At 40.0% G+C, this 18,177-nt stretch overlaps 1 protein-coding gene across 6 annotated transcripts in view; it reads left to right on the top strand.

The window, feature by feature from the left end:
* Positions 1-18,177, top strand: part of COLEC10 (collectin subfamily member 10) — a 490,492-nt gene that overhangs the window by 274,797 nt on the left and 197,518 nt on the right. The gene's annotated exons all lie outside the window — the stretch shown is intronic.

The raw sequence follows: 18,177 nt of genomic DNA, 5'->3' as shown, positions 1-18,177 counted from the left end.
ACAAAGCGGATGGGAATGGGAGTGGGGCGACACCACAGCAGTTTACACTTAAAATCCAGTCTGTCTCTAGCACCGCCTTGCAGAGCGTCCGTCATTCCTTTTCAGTCTAAGTGACAAATAATTTTGTTAAAGTCTTCAGCTGCTGGTGAGAGTCCTTTTTAGAGCTGAAAGCAAAACAAACAAACATGAAGCCCTACGGCGCTGAGAATAAGCTCTGGAGAGAGTGAGAGCATTGGAAATAGTTACCGGCCTGAGGAAGGAGATCACAATGTACCTTGTCTCCAACCCCAGGAGCTTGTCTCCTCAGCCATTCTCAAGTCCTGCGGCGGTCTGAGCTGGGTGGGAGTTGGGGGGAGGGTGCCGGGGAGGGGGTGGTTCGGGGAGACGCCCGGGACAGGAGGGCTCAGAGCTATTTCAGACTCAAGGCCAACAGCCACGGAGACCTTGAGTTACGTCAGCAAAACTGTCTGGACTTGAGGCCCCTGAAGCCAAATGCGGTTTCCAGAAAAAGGATCCGCCGCACATTTGGAAGCCCATCAACCGAATGTTGTCTCATCACTTTTGTGCTTGAGATCTTTTCATTTGTGAAGAGCATATTATTTTGCTTAATTATGGGCTTTGAGGAGATGGCATAGAACAGCGGAAAAAGCATGAGCTCGGAGTCAGAAAGACCTGGGTCTGAATCATGGCTCTGCGGTCCACCGGCTGCGGGGCACCGGCTGGGGGCACCTCAGTCTCCTCGCTGTGAACTGAGAACATTCTTGTAATAATCACCCATCTCACAGGAAAGTTGTTAGGTTTAGATGGTTAATGTGTGTCGGGAGTCATATTGTGCTGCCGTTCAGATATTTAACGATCAGTAGCTACAATGAAGAAAGTGTCTTTTAACACAGTGACATGTGGCAAATGAGATTTCATTTTCACTCCAGAAGCGTGTATATGGTGGTGTGTTTTCTATATATATATGACTTCCTTCTGCTTGCAAAATGCTGTTTATATGACATTGCATTTCCCAGAAACGTAGTACTGCTATTATTCAGTATCAAAATACCTCTCCAAATTCACATTTCCTAGGAAGTTCTCTTAGATGGAGCCTATTGGTGCCCTATTGATGCCTTTTTTTTTTTTTTTCCAGAACCTGGATATTTCATTTTTGAATTAACTTTTATTGGAGTATAGTTGCTTTACAATGTTGTGTTAGTTTCTACTGTATAGCAAAGTGAATCAGCCCTATGTATACATTTATCCTGTCTTTTCTGGATTTCTTCCCGTTTAGGCCACCACAGAACACCAAGTAGAGTTCCTTGTACTATATCATAGGTTCTCATTAGTTTCTATTTTATATACAGTAACAATAGTGCATGTATATCAATCCTAATTCCTCCCACCCCTTTCCCCCCAAATGTGTCCATACGTTTGTTATTTACACCTGTGTCTCTATATCTGCCTTGCAAGTAAGATCATCTTTACTGTTTTTCTAGATTACACATTTATGCATTAATATATGGTATTTGTTCTTCTCTTTCTGACTTACCTCACTCTGTATGACAGAGTGATAATTCATTTTTAAATATTTATAGTTTATTTTGGAATCATCTATGCCGTGACTGATTATCCTTTTCTTTAAAAAGGGTCACATCCAGAAAGGAGGTAAGATCAGAAGACTTTATCTACAAAACTCAATCACTTAGTACCTGATACTTGTCTCTTTATCTCAAGATTGGGGTAATTATTTGACCTATGTATGTTACAGGTTTTGTGGTTTTTTGTGTTTTTTTTGTATTTTTCCCCCTGGGGGAAAAAAATCAAATGAACTCATAAATGGGAAAGAATTTTAAAATTGTAAAAGATATAAAAATTTAATTTATGATATGATTTTTGCTATAGATCCCTTTGCAGCATATAGGAAAATTCTCTGTGCCAAGGCCACCTGACTGATGCTGTTGACTGCTTCATGCCTGGGAGTCACCTTGAGGTTACTTAGCACCTCTCTTTGCCACCGGATGTTAGGAGATTGAGTAACTTTCTTGAGTAATTGTCTCCTCTGACTCACATTCCTTGCAGTCCCCATAGTGACAGTGTACCACCCAGGGTGAGCAAGGAATTTCCTCTCTATGGTTGTTTAAGGACTAGCCCCAAGCTTTCAACTTAGTCTTTGTTTAACACGTCTTCCAATACTACCTACCTGAGTAGCCACAGAACAAATCTGTGCAGAAGCCAGATTCGGGCTTGCTGATATATATTCTGAGTATATGCTCTGGGAAGCACACAGAGTCTCTACTCCTCTTATGAGATTCTCCTTAATGAGATACTCATCTCTCCTGAAGGACCTAATTAGGGTGGAAGATCAAGGTTACTACATGACACTTGTTGTTGCTTAGTTGCTAAGTTGTATCTGACTGTTTTGCGACCCCATGAACTGTAGCCTGCCAGGCTCCTTCCTCTGTGCATGGGATTTCCCAGGCAAGGATACTGGAATGGGTTATTTCCTTCTCCAGGAGATCTTCCTGACTCAGGGAACGAACCCACATCTCCTGCATTGGGAAGCAAATTCTTTACCACTGAGCCACCAGGGAAGCCAGTAAGTGCCAATAAATAATCCAGAGATACCTTATAGGTGTACTTGACTATCTTCTTTTCCTTACTTTATCTATTTCTTGTTTCTTTTTTTTTAAATCCCTTCTCTCTTTTATTTTCCCTGTACTACATTGTCTCCCAATCAATAGACTCACTATGGCATTCACAGGGATATGTTACTACTTGCATTAGAAGTATAGTCAGTGCTCTATGGAGGGTTCTGCATTGGCTAATTCAACCAACTATGATTTTTACATGATTTTTTTTTATGTGGACCATTTTTAAAGTCTTTATTGAATTTGTTACAATGTTGCTCTGTTTTATGTTTTGGTTTTTGTGGCCACAAGGATTGTGGGGATCTTAGCTCCCCAACCAGGGATAAAATTCACACCCCTTGCATTAGAAGGCAAAGTCCTAACCATTGAATCACCAAGGAAGTCCCCCAGGTGTGATTTTAATCCGTGTTTGGCTGAATCCACTGCACTGTTGGTTGAATTCATGGGTGCAGACCCACAGATACCAAGGGGTAAATGTGTTATGCCATATTATGTTTATAAGGGATATGAAGAGCCTTGGATTTTGACATCTGTGGGGTTCCTAGAAGCAATCTCCTGTGGCTACTGATAGGTGACTATACCCAGAGCACAACTGTAGACTCTTAGTCCAGGTTCTAGATTCTCATCCCTTGCTGTGTATTGATTGCTATTATCTGGAGAACTAGAAAACACTGATGCCTGGGTTCCAATTGAGTTTACATCTCTAAGGGAGTAGGCCTGGGCCTGGTATTTTTAAAAAGCTTCCAAAATGATTCTAACATGCATCCAGATTACACTGGTTAAAGATACTTGGAAAGCGAAGATATGACAAAGCTATACTAAAAATAAAATAAGATTTATGGCTCAAAGAGCTGCAATCATGTGGTTTGGCCACACTTGCTTGTTTCCTATCCATCAAATAACAAGTGTTTTTTTTTTGAGGACCACAAAAAGAGGGGCTGGTTATGCCCAGGCAAACCCTGTAGCTTGTAGTTTCCGAGATAAGGTGAATGGCCACGAAACACTCTTAGAACTAGTATTGGTTGGGAACACACTCTGAGTCATGTGCTGCACTAGACACTTTTCGTGCATTATATCATTCAATGTTCTTAACAGCCCTGTAAGGCATTATTATTCTTCCCAGTTTCCAAATAAAGAAACATAGATACCAGGTGATTGCTTAAATAGCTCAAGAGCTGACCACTAGTTAGAAGAGGAGCCAAAAAACTTGAATTTGACTGCCATCTTCTTTTTAAATTCACTGCAGCAGTAGTTCCCAATCTTGGCTGCCTTATTAGAATCATTGGAGGAGCTTTGTGAAAAAAAAGCAAAAAAGAATCCTTTGCTCAGGTTAACACCTTGGACCAATTTAATCCATGTCTCTTAAGAATGGGATCCAGACGTCAATAGTTTTTAAAGTATCACAAGTGACTCAAGTGAAGTGAAGTGAAAGTTGCTCAGTCATGTCAGTATTCTCCAGGTCAGAATACTGGAGTGGGTAGCCTTTCCCTTCTCCAGGGGATCTTCCCAACCCAGGGATCGAACCCAGGTTTCCCACATTGCAGGTGGATTCTTCCCAAAAGGGAAGCCCACAAGTGACTCAAATTACTGCTGAACTACTGGGGTGTTTAGCAGAGATTGATCTGATAGTTTTGCGAAAGAAGATTGAAGTCAGTGAAGCTGGAACTAGGCAGATCATTCAGGAAGTTGAACAACTTAGGCTTCTTTGAGTCTGAATTCTGAATGACAGTGGCAAAGCTGGTAGTAGAAATGGAGAGGAGAGAATGAATCCAGGAAACCTGGAAAAGAAAACCAGCCCGAGGGAAATTAACCTACCTGAGAAGGACAAAGGAAAGGCAGAGTCAAAGACAGCTTCAGGTTTTTAGGTGTGGCAGGCTTAAAGGGTGCTTGGTGGTGCCCATGACAGAATTGAGATGCTAGGAAAGAGAACAAGTTTGAAGAGTAGAGTCGGGTAGGGTTGGGTATATAATAAAGAATTTTACTGGCCTTTGTTCCAGGAGACTAATTCTTCGTACTATCTTAACTGATGAAAAGTATCATTTTTATGCTTATATTGGGTTGCCCAAGAAGTTCATTCAAGTTTTTCCATAGCATCTTACCAAAAACCCAATGAACTTTTTGGCCAACCCAATATAATCACAAATGTTAGGCTCCTAGATAATTTAGCATAGAGGCTGGATGTAAAATCAACCAACCATGTTGACTAGTGTTGCGACTTTGAGCTATCTTGACCTCCGGGACGTGGAAGAGGGCTGGAAACTGAGTTAATCAATCCTGCTCATGTAATGAAATCCCGATAAAAACTCTGGACAGTGGAGCTGCCTAGTTTGTAAACACATTATTCATGTGCTGGAAGGGCGATGCATCTGATTTTAAATGGAGAAGGCGTGGTCCTTCCAGGACACTCAAAGATCTTGCCCCTAGGAGTATCCTTTATAATAAACTATGATCATAAGTATAGTGCTTTCCTGAGTTCTATAAGTTATTCTGGCAAATTATCAAGCCTGAGGAGGTTGTAGGAACCCCTTCTTCATAGCCAGTGAGAAGTGTGAGTGGTCTGGGAACTCCCTAAAATGTGTGGCTAGTGGATGCCTCTGAAGCCAGGGCAGTCTTGTGGAGGACCTTTCCCCATAATCTATAGAGTCTGTGCTACCTTTGGCTAGTTAATATCAGAACTGTATTTCTGGGACTTCCTTGGTGGTCCAGTGGTTAAGAATCTGCCTGACAATGCAAGTGACACGTGTTCGATCCCTGATCCAAGAAGGTTTCACACACTGCAGAGCAACTAAGCCCATGTGCCACAACTACTGAAGACTGCCCGCCTGAAGCTCATGCTCTGTAACAAGAGAAGCCGCTGCAATGAGAAGCCCACACACCACAACTAGAGAGTAGCCCTTGCTTGCTGCACATAAGGAGAAAGCCCAAGCAACAAAGACCCAGTGCAGCCAAAAATAAATCAATTAATTGAAAAAGAATTTCTGTTCACCCACTTGGGGTAGAAACAGAATAAATAGACACAAACATGACATAAATATCTGTAGCCAAACTCAAAATTGTATGAAACCAATTTGTCCTCCACACTAGGGCAAGAAAATGCAGGAAATACTAAATACAACTTTTAAATGCCCACTTTTTGATTCTTAACTGACTGTTCTCTGACTTCCCCAGATTTCTTTGGATCCATATGATAAAATGAAATATCAAGAGTTTTAAAGACAAACTGGAGCTTAAAATCTATCTCTGTTACTCCCTTGCTATGAAATAGTGGGCATATAACTTATCCTCTTTTGGCCATGGCCCTTTATCTTTCAAATGGAAATATTAAGGGCTAATTTGTAAAGCCATTAAGGGAATGAACATAAAAAGATAAGATCTTGGCAAATGACAGATGCACAATGATTGCTATTTTCTTCTGTCCTTTAAGATTATTTCCAATTGGAATCGTTCTTTGAGAGAGATTTTCTTTTATCCAGGTTCATCAAAAGGAAGTCAGAGTGATTGATGTGGCTTCCCTGAACACTCAAAGACCTGTCTGACTGTGGCAATAGGCTAACTCAGCCTCTCAGATGTCAGTGACTGGTAGAGTTTTGTCTTAAAGAGGGTCTTCCCATAATTGCCCACCATCTCTGCTGAACACATGAACAGAGAACATCTCCATGGTATTTGCATCTGCTCTCTCCATGGTGCCTGCAGTTGCATGTACAGCATTTGTCACAAATCATCTGAGCTGCAGGTGTTCTATGTCCATACTCTGCACGGCAACGCTGTCATAAGCAGTCCAAAACTTCAGTCCAAAAGCCCAGAAAGCCTCGGGCTCAGAATAAAAGCCAGGCCTGTGGATACCTATGTGTCTCCTTAACTGCCTTCTGTTGACCTGCCTCTCTTCCATTTTGGGGGTGAAGTGATTACAACTCTGAACCAAATCAACAGCATAGTTTTCTGGAGGAATGACCCTTTCTCATTTCCCTGGTGAAATGATTTCATTTCCCTGATCAAAATGATTTCATTTCCCTGATCAAAATGATTACACAGAATGGTTGGGAGCCATCCTTTGTGTGAAGTTTTAAAAAACACTTGTTTGCAATGTACTGTGTTAGAAATTTACATGGGATATCCAAATAAGTTTCTAAGGTTTTAGTCTATGGATTATGCAGACAGAGAGGCTGAGCCCTAAAACAATCACACTGCTTAAGAGAAGAGACAGGATTTGTTTATTTTTTACACAAATATTCATAGAAGCTTTATTGTAATAGCCTCAAACTGAAAACAAGCTGCCGAACCTACAAGATCTTATTTTTTAAACACAATCACACAAGGGAAAACAAAAAACAACCTTTTAATATATAACACTTCATGCATTCTACTACACCTATTCAAACATCCTTCAGTTAATCAAGAAATGAACTAAAAGTAAGAACACAAGACGACAGATGGTACAAAATTAATGTGCAATAACTAAAACAAGATTGAGGGCAGGAGGAGAAAGGGGTGACAGAGAATGAGATGGTTGGATGGCATCACCAACTTCATGGACCTGAGTTCGAGCCAACTCCAAGACACAGTAAAGGACAGGGAAGCCTGGTGTGCTGCAGTCCATGGGGGTGCAAAGAGTTGGAGTTGTGAGTTAGCAACTGAGGTCAGTTGCTAAACTGAACAACAATCACTAAGACAAAATGAATAATTCCATTGAAGTAAATACAGTCATCATAAATATTATTAAACTGTTAGATATAATTCCTAAAATATTATATACACACATGTTGAATATTAAAATCCAAAAATATTTAAAATCAGTGGGTCTTACTTTAAAGCCCCTTTCCTTTACTGAAGGTTTATTAACTCACATGGGCCTGCTTCTGAGAAAGATGGCTACCTATTTCAAAGTGGAATCGTCTCTTTTACTTATTCTCAGACCCCATCAGGTTTTATTTTTTCTAGAAACTTTATTATGAAATTCCTTATTCTCTAAATGTGGCTTAGTCAACTGAGGCTATTTTCAAATAATCAAGAAAAGATGTAGTGCCAGTTACACCCAAGTGTGAGTTTGCAGGCTTTAAGTTTTTTTTAATACCCAGTTTCAACTTCATAGTTTGGGTTGAAACAGAAATTTATTCTGGAGGCTTTAGCAAAGCCGCTTCTCTTGCCATCTCCTCTTAGTAAGCAAATCCTGGATGCTTTCCTCGCCACGAGTGCTTAATGGCAGAATACATCATGTCACCATCCAAGACAGAGTTTTTTGAGTGGCATATTCTCCTGGCAGGAGGGAAAAATCTGATCCAGGTGCCACAAAACCAGATGGAATTTTCCATACAAAACTATTAGTCTTGGATTGCTGGCTAGTGAATTTTGTTTTTCAAAAGTATGACTTTGGACTCTTACTGTCATCCTATTTCAGGAGTGATGTTTGGCATCTTGAGCTAAAATCCAAAGGTGTAATCAAGATAGATCATTGGTAGGAAGTAGAAGACTTGGGATAGCTGTGACACACCCAGTCCATGTAGTAGGTTATAATCGAGGTCTCAATTTTTAAAATGGTGGATGTCAGGGGAAGTCAGCTGCTAAGGCTGTGAGGATTTAGTAAAATGATATAACAAGTGGAGAGTTAATGAATTAGGTTGTTGAGATTTAATGAGATGATGTCTGTTATGAGCTTAAGCGTAAGGCTGTGTTCCTAGCAAGTTCTTAAAGGGCATTTCCTGTGAGTTCCAAGGTCAGTGTAGAAGAATAGCAAATTGAGGATGGATCAAGGATTTCCTGGCTTTTGACTTTATAGAACATCATTTTCTCATTTTATTTTTTAATTATCTTTTTTTTTTGAAGTATAGCTGTTTTACAATGTTGTGTTACTATCTGCTGTACAGTAAAGTGAATAAGTTATATGTTTATATATATCCACTCTTCTTTATATTTTCTTTCCATTTAAGACACCACAGAGCATTGGGTAGAGTTCCCAGTGCTATACAGTAGGTTCTCATTAGTTATCTATTTTATACATAGTAATGTCTATATGTCAATCCCAATCTCCCTGTTCATCCCACCCTCCCTCCCCCGCTCAGCAACCGTAAGTCACATTTGTGACTCTGTTTCTGCTTTGCAAATAAGTTCATCTGTTCCATTTTTCTAGATTTCACATATAAGGGATATTATACGATGTTTGTTTTTCTCTTTCTGACTTACTTCACTTACATAACATTGTTTTCTAAGAACCTAAATGGACCCAAATCTTGGGGTAACAGGAAAGCATGTAGTAAATAATAGTGATTATTATCATTGCTGTTGTTATTATTAGCATTAACATCAGTATCAAGAAGCAGTTGAACTGTCCTTTGATAAGTGAAATGATAGATACCTGCACAGTGATTAAATGCACTCAGAGAGGGAAAGCTAGTTGTTTCCCATTTCATCAAGAGAAGCACAAAATTAAAGGAGCATTGTAGTAGAGTTCTGAGTCTTAGGAGCTCTGAGTTCTTCCAACTGTGCACATGTTTCAATGCTGTTCTCTTGAAACATCCCACCCTCACCTTCTCCCAGAGTCCACAAGTCTGTTCCATACATCTGAGACTCGATAACCCTATATGATTGGGATTCTTAACAGTTAGAATATGCTCATTTCTAAAATTGCCCAATAAGAATTCTCACATCAGCTCCTAACCCATGGAATCAAAGTCATCCTGAAAGTGTGCTGGGAATGTGTATTTTGAATAAACATCCCAAGTGATGCTTATGATTAGATTATTTCTGATAAACACTGGGTTAGAACAATCTAGAAGGACCCACCTGCTCTAAAATTCTAAGTAAGAATTTCTATTAAGGAAACCTTTTTTTCCCAGTTTCAATTTCAGAGTGAAAGCTCTTAAGTCCTGGAATTGTGTTCTGTTGACAGTGTGGGTCCATGTGTATATGTTGTAGGGAAATCACTAAGCAATAAGATTACTTTTAAAATGATTAAATTCGAGGTCATCATTCCCTAGGACGGTTTAGAAATGACTGGACCACGACATGAGAGGTGAACAGATGACCTCGTGTTTTCTCTTAGAAACCTATGATTTCACGAGGATGACACAGGTTTCATGCATGATCTGTCCTGTTTACCTTCTCTTGTCTGAAATCAGTGAGTCACGAAAAACCAAAATTGCTACAGAAATGTCAATTTGGAAGACATCTCTGTGTTAGTTAGAAGGATTTTTGTGGAAATATGACTTAAGCTTTTGTGTCTCAAAAGATGAGGTAGAGTTTCCCTGGAAAAAGACTCAAGAGAACCCAAGGAAATGGGAGATTTATTTTGTATTAAATACTTGGAAAAATCCAGGAATCTCAATCCATTAGTCATAACCAAGTGTCCAGTGATGGGGCTGTTCCTCTGATGACTCTTGGAAAGATGGAAGTTGCTTTAATGTGACCTCCTCTTCCATTCTGGGCTCCCAGCCCTAGTCTGTGTTGTCTACTTACTTCATGACTGAAACTGTTCTAATAGTCAACTCTTCTGCTTTCATTGTCTCTAACCTATTTCTGCTCCAATCCATTCTCTACACTCCTTCCAGAATAATCTTGAAATGCTACCTTGCAAACATCAATACCTTTCTTAAAACCTCAATGGCTCCTATTGTCTTTAAGTGTAAATATTATAAAACTAAAGATTCTCAGATGGATAAGTACTCACAGTCATTGCTGTTAGCTCCTCAAATCCAAGCAACTTTGTCTGGTGTTTAGGGATCTAAATAAGGACTCCCGCTTATGAATGACAGAAACTGGAGGGAGAAGGAAAAGTCAATGGTTCACAAAACTAAATATCAGGAAGAAAAAGTGTGGCTAGAAGCAGGGGCTTGAACATCATTAGGATTCTCTGCCTATCTTTTCTCCTTAGTTCTCTCTGTTAGCTTCTGCCAGCTAAAAAAGGGTACAGCATGAGCGTTTTGAGTTAAGTTTTATTTGGGGCAAAATGAGGATTATAGTCTGGGAGACAGCATCTTAGATAGCTCTGAGAAACTGTTCCAAAGAGGCAGGTCAGCATATATGTGGTTTTGGTGAAGGGGGAGTATATACAATCAATCACATGTATTTTGCTGAAGACTTCTTCTAGTTTCATAAAGATTACTGCTAGTCACTAGGAGCAGACAACACCACGAAGGATTTTAGTGCTTTTCTGGATATGAGGATACAAGAACTGGACTCATAAAATCAGCTCTTGAAAATATCTAACTATCTGAAAACCTGTTCTGCCAGTTTTTCCCAGAGCACAGGGTGCCTCATTTCTACTCTCCACCCTGAACTCCTTTCAAGGGGGTGTTGAAAGTCAGCATCTGCAGCAGCACTTGATTTAATCCTTGTAGAGTAGATGGCAAGTGCTCATGGCAAATGCTAATTTGTAGTTGACACTCCCTTTCTCTGTGACCTCTAGTGGCTTTAGGTTTACATTTTTATAGTTAATTCATCCGACAGAAAAAAATAGTCAAGTCATTCCAAATTACAAATCCTGAAGAAGCTATATCTCTTTGAATACCTTGGGATAGCAACGGGAAAGGGTTGAGGTTGACAGAGAAGGAATTAATATCAGCCCCCATTGGAACTAAGTGATGAGTTTGGGGTGGGGTGGGAAAGAGCAGTTCCTTAAAGGAAGGAGGTGCTTATCAGACTAAAATGAAGATTTGGGGGTAAATCAAGCAATTTTATCAATTGCTAGCATACTGAGGGTTAAAATAAACTTCTATGAACATATTTAATGCTACTCTTTGAATTTTTATATAAAATGACTTAAGTATAGACAGTGTTTCTTCAACATGTTATGTACCTCTATAACTTTTGCAGTATAATTTCTTATATCTCAAATATCCTACATTTTCTCTCTGCTTAGATGTGGCTACATGACCTAACTGAAGTTACTGTTTCTTCTTGGCTTTCTCTGGGCTTCAAAGATGACATGTGATGACTATGCCATGTTTATACAATTCACTTGGCACTTAGGGTATCCTCTCTGGTATTAACAGTTACTCTTTCACATGTATATCCTGTCTTCCCTAATAGATTATAACTATCCTCAGAACAGATATAGTTAAACTCAGTTACAGAGATGATTGCTGCTGGCTATTATTACTGTTAAATCCCTACTTTATGGTTTCCTAGATGTGAAGAGAGAGGAATTTGGCAAACAACAGCAAGGAAGTCAAAGAATGAGAATATGGTTGCTTTCAGTATCAAAAATTTATATTAATTGAACTGATAACTGTCATGAACTTTGATCAAGGAAAGAGCATGGTAGAAGTTTATCCCTCAGTGAGTTTGGGTATCAGTTTAGGAAAGTCTACCCACTCCAGTATTCTGGCCTGGAGAACTCCATGGACTGTATAGTCCGTGGAAACACAAAGAGTCGGACACAACTGAGCATCTTTCACTCACTTAGGAAACATCTTCAAACGTTCTCAGTATTTTGAAAAGAGCTACTTCCAGGGCTGTGCTTCCAATGTATCTCTATGGTAAAGAATCTGCCTGCCAATGCAGCAGACACAGGGGATTTGGTTCCATCCCTGGGTCGGGAAGATCTCCTGGAGTAGGAAATGGCAACCTGCTCCAGTATTCTTGCCTGGGAAATTCCATGGACAGAGGAGCCTGACGTGGTACAGTCCATGGGGTTGCAAAGAGTTGGACGTAATTGAGCACGCATGCACTTCCAGGGCTATCTCTGCTTTGGTGAAGAAGAGTGTAGTGTTCTCTGTCTTTAAGGCCCTTTTTCTCACACTCATCTCTATACCTGAATATAAATACCTTTCTGTTTGGCAGGGACAGTTTCACAATTAGCAAATTAAAACAACCTAAGTCTACACTCTTGAGAGTAATGATGGTTTGTAACTTGTGTAAACCTGGGAATAAAGTATATTGTGTTGAGTATTCTAATTTGGAACTCAAATATTTTTTCAATAAGTTAACACATTAGATTTTCATCATATGAATAAAATACTGAAGGTAGTCTATTGAATTAGATGCTTAATAAAATAGATAGGATGAAAAACATGGTTTTGTAGAGTAAAACTTCAGGGAAATTTTTCATGACAGGTGTAGAATAAGGATTTCAAAATTGTTCCTTGGCCTGAATCTTTTTTCCCCATTATACTAATTCATTAAAACTGTTTCACAGCTTGTGTAAGTTTCTAGATGGATAAGAGGGGATAGTGGGACTGCACTCACGAGGATAGTTTTAACTCCCATCCAGTCTTTTACATCAAGTCTTTAAACAACAAAATTGACTAAGTTTTGACTTCCTCCTGGGAAGAATGTGTAGAGCTGAAGGATGAAGAGAGCTGGAGTAAGTGACATTCTCAAACTTATGACAAAAAAGAACCAAACTAAATTCAAATCCCAGAGTTAAAAAAACAAAAACAAAAAACTTTGGATGTACAACGCCAAGAGTGAACTCTAAGGCTAACTATGGACTTCGGGGGATAACGATGTGTCCTGCTAGCTAAGGAAAGGGAATGGGAGAAGGGAAAAGTCTATTCTTGGGACAAAACACAGAATTAAGTACTGAGCCCAGAACTGCAGCCAGGGGAGGGGCAGGAAAACTGGAAGGCCTTACACCCCAGGGACACAGATATGTTTACAGGTCTTAATGAGAAAAACACCAGGCGTGGGCTTCCCTGGTGGTCCATGGTTAAGAATCTGTCTGGCAATGCAGGGGACATGGGTTCAACTCCCAGTCCAGGAAGATCCCACATAACCATGGGACAGCTAAGCCCGTGCGCCACCACTACTGAAACCCTAGAGCCCATGCGCTGCAACGAGAGAGGCCACTGCAATGAGCAGCCCGCACATTGCAATGAAGAGTCGCCCCTGCTCACCGCAACTAGAGAAAGCACAGCAGCGGAGACCCAGTGCAGCCAAACATAAATAAATAAATAAAAAGAAGGAAAAAAAAAGAACATGGTGATTGTACCTCCCACCCCACACCGTGAAACTATGAAACTTCATATGACAACAGCAAAAATACTTCTGGGCAAGGTTTGTTAGAGGAATAAGAATGTGCACAGAGAAACAGTCTGAGGCACAACCTAAAGGGAACACCAGAAACTCAGGATCCTACAGCCATTGCTTTAATGTACACCAGCCACCTTAGAAACAGGTATCTATAGAGATTTGAAATCTGTGATTCATGGCGTGTAACCTAGCAACAACAATAACAAATCATAAAACTAGTCCAATTACTAACTGGATTAATGGAACGGCTTCCTTTACAATTTTAGCAGAAGGAAAAAAGTGCCTATGACAGTGGAACTGGAGAGGTTAATTTTTAAAATGTACAAAGAATTTCTACAACTCAACATCTAAAAAAACCAATCAGTTAAAAAATGGACAGAGAATCTGGATAGATGTTTTTCCAAAAAAGACATACAGGTGGCCAATAGACACATGAAAAGATGCTCAATGTTAATAATTATCAGGGAAATGAAAATCAAAATTTCAATGAGTCTTGATAGCCAGTCAGAATAGCTATCATCAAAAGAACAAATAACAAGTTTTGAGGATGTGGAGGAAAGGGAACCCTTGTGTACTATTGGTGAGAAAGTAAATTGGTGCAGCCACTATGCAAAGAAGTATGCAAAAAATTAAAAACAGAACTATCATACAATTCTGAAAAAAAAAAAAAAAAAACACCAATATGAAAAGATACTTGCACCATATGCTTATTGCAGCATTGTTTAAAATAGCCAAGCTATGGAAGCACCTAAGTGCTGTCCATAGATGAATGGATGAAGAGGATGTGGTGTATGTATGCAATTAAATATTTTTCAGCCATAAAGAAGAATGGAATCATACCATTTGTGACAACATGGATGAGCCTAGAGGATAATATTCTAAGTAAATTAAAACAGAGAAAGACAAATGTCATATGATTTCACTTATATATGTCATCTAAAATACAAAATAAATGAACAAACAAAAAGACAGAAGCAGAGTCATAGACACGGAGAACTAACAAGTGGTTGCCGGAGGGAGAAGTATGGGGATGAATAAAATAGGTGAAGGAGATTAAGAGGTCAAATTTCCAGTTGCCAAGCAAATGAGTCACAGGGACGAAGTGTATAACATTAATAATCTGATATCTTTGTATGGTGATAGATGATAACTAGACTTATCATGGTGATCATTTTGTAATGTGCAGAAATATCCAATTTCTATGTTGTATACCAGAATTAATATCATGTTGTAAGTCAACTGTAATTCAGAAAGAAACACAGAAATTCATAGGAAAAGAGATCAGATTTGTGGCTACCAGAAGCAGGGGTAGGAGGTTGGGGGATGGGGAATTGGTGGAAAATGGTCAAAAGGTAGAAACTTCCAACTATAAATAAGTACTAGGGATGTACTAGTATCTCAGCTGGTAAAGAATCCACCTGTAATGCAGGAGACCCCCGTTTGATTCCTGGATCAGGAAGAGCCCCTGGAGAAGGGATAGGCTACTCACTCTGGTATTCTTGGGCTTCCCTGGCGGCTCAGAGGCTAAAGAATCAGCCTGCAATGCGGGAGACCTGGGTTGGATCCCTGGATTGGGAGGATCCCCTGGAGGAGGGCATGGCAACCCACTCCAGTATTCTTATCTGAAGAAATCCCCATGGAAAGAGGAGCCTGGCGGGCTATAGTCCATGGGGTCGCAAAGAGTCCGACATTACTGAGCGACTAAGCATGCACAGCACTGGGGATGCAATGCACAATATGATTAAATAATTAACACTACTGGTATATTATATATGAAAGTTGTTGAGAGAGTAAATCCTAAGAGTTCTCATCACAAGGAAAAATATTTTTCCCTTTTATTTTGTATCTATATGAGATTATGTGTCTTCACTAAACTTGTGATAATCATTTCATGATGTATAAGTCAAATCATTATGCTGTACACCCTAAACTTATGTATAGTGTTGTATGTTGATTATATCTCAACAAAACTGGAAGAAAATAAAGACTGTGTGGTATTGGTGAAAAGACAGACTGATAGATAAATGGAATAGAATGGAGTCCAGCAATATACCCACAGAAATAATCAGCTGATTTGTAACAAAGACACTGCTGCTGCCACTGCTATTTCACTTCAGTCACATCCGACACTGTGCGACCCCATAGACGGCAGCCCACCAGGCTCCCCCGTCCCTGGGATTCTCCAGGCAAGAATACTGGAGTGGGTTGTCATTTCCTTCTCCAAACAAAGAGACAAAAGCAATTAAATAAAGAAATGCTAGTCTTTCCAACAGATCCTATAGGAACAAGTGGATGATCATATATCTTAAAAAAAAGGGGGAGGACTTCAATACATATCTCACATTTTATATAAAAATTCACTTTTGTCAAGGTTCATGTCAACAGTAGTCATGCTGATATCATTTGCCCCTGGTATGATGTAAGGACAGTTACCTATGTGATATTCTTCTCCCAAATCCATAATATCATCTGTTCATGAGAAAGCAGACAGACTGAAATTGAGGTGTATTTGACAAAATAGCTTACTGCGGATATTTTATATAATATTTTCAATGATTCTGTAAGTCTAAAATTATTTCAAAATTAAAAGTTAAAAAAAGAGAGAAACTGACATGAACTTACATATTATTTTTCCCTTGGAGGAGAAGCTTGAGGCAGACTCAACCCAAGGAGCAGGCAGGGAAACCAATCAAATTAGCACTTAAAGGATTTATACTTGATGCCATTAAACTTCCAAACGTTTCTTCAACTTAACTGATGTGCATGAGGCCATTTCATTTTCTGTGCACAAGAACTTTGGTGGAAGAAGTGGAGCTTCCGAAGGCAGCATGCTGGCTGTTAGTTAACCCCTGCCTCTTACTTATGCCTTCAGCACTTAATTTCCACATTTTCCACTCCCAGGATTGCAGCTTGGGACTCTGATTCTCCAGGCTTGAGCCTCTTAACTTTACCTCTGCCATTTATTTCCCCAGATTTGTGAGCTTGTGTGACATTTACCAAGATCTACCCTTCTGTCAAGGGCTTCCCTGGAGGCTCAGTGGTAAAGAATCCACCTGGCAGTGCAGGAGATGTGGGTTCAGTCCTTGGGTTGGCAAGATCCCCTGGAGAAGGAAACGGCAACCCACTCCAATATTCTCGCCTTGGAAGTCCCATGAACAGAGGAGCCTGGTGGGTTATAGTCCACGGGGTCACGAAAGAGTTTGACACGATTTAGAGACTAAACAATAACCTTTCTGTCAAAGCAGCCATAATGATCTGATTTCACAAAGGTAAGTTTGACCTACATTAAGGTTTTACCTGTAATGTAGGTGTTACATTCTAAATCTTAGTAAAGTCACAGAAAAGAGAAATGCAGACTGTGAAAGAAGGAGGTGTGGACCCCATTCACAGTGATATCCCCTTCTTGGGAACTGAAGCTGATGAAGACAGACCCTCACTGGCCATGTATTTACACCAGTCCCTACTTGAACAACCAGAATCTCTCTGCTAGGAATTAGAAATTCGAACTAAAAGATACAGAAATATAAGACTAGGAGAAAGTGTAGGAACTTCTGCCACCCAGGGGCCCAGTGTTATCTTCATTCTACTGTTTCTGAGGCTTAGATATAACCTGTATTAGTACCTATGGCTGTTGTGGGCAAATTACCACAAACTGGGTGACTTAAAACAACAGATATGAATTCTCTCATAGTCCTGGAGGCCACAAGTCCAAAATCAGGATGTCAGCAGGGCGTACTCCCTACAGAGGCTCTCAGGGAGAATGTGTTCCTCTCTTCCCTAGCTTATGGCTTTTCAGCTTGAAACCACATCACTGCCATCTCTGCCTCTGTCTGCACATTGTCTTTTCTTCTTTCTGCTCTGCGTCTCTTATGAAGACACTTGCCATTGGATGTAGGGCCCATTTGGATAATCAAGGATGATTTTCTCCTCTCAAGGCAACTTAATTACACGTACAAAGAAAGATGCTTTTTCTAAAGCACATTGACAGATTCTGGAGATTATGGTATAAACGTAGTTTGGGCAGGGAGTACCATTCACCCAAATATATCACCCTTCCAGTTAATGTTTTCTTACACTAAATAATGCCAATTTTCTAGTGCATGGCTGCATGCTCAGGTACTTCAGTCATGTTGGACTTTTTGTGATCTCATGGACTGTAGCCCGCAAGGCTCCTCTGTTCATGGGATTCTCTAGGTAAGAATACTGGGATGGGTTGCCATGCCCTCCTCCAGGGGATCTTCCCGGACCAGGGATTGAACCTGCATCTCCTGGGTCTCCTGCATTGGCAGGCAGCTTCTTTACCCACTGAGCCACCTGGGAAGCCCACCAGTTTCTATTACTGACAACCAAAAGAACTTAGGTAGTTTGGTCTCTTGATGCTAGTTATACGTGGCTTGTGTCATCTGTTTACTAAACTTGACTTCAGAAATTCTCCAACTTAAGTGTAATAAAAACTACATTGGAGCATGTTAAAAATGCAGATTTCTGCCCTACTCCCTAGAGTTTCTCAAAAAATTGGCCCAGGTATCTGCCTTTTTAACAGTGTTCCCAAATGGTCCTGATGATAAAAGAAAGGGAA

Source organism: Odocoileus virginianus, chromosome 15, assembly GCF_023699985.2.
Source record: "Odocoileus virginianus isolate 20LAN1187 ecotype Illinois chromosome 15, Ovbor_1.2, whole genome shotgun sequence".
Taxonomy (NCBI): domain Eukaryota; kingdom Metazoa; phylum Chordata; class Mammalia; order Artiodactyla; family Cervidae; genus Odocoileus; species Odocoileus virginianus.
The sequence above is the reverse complement of the archived record's forward strand: the minus strand, read 5'-3'. Positions and strand labels throughout refer to the sequence as shown.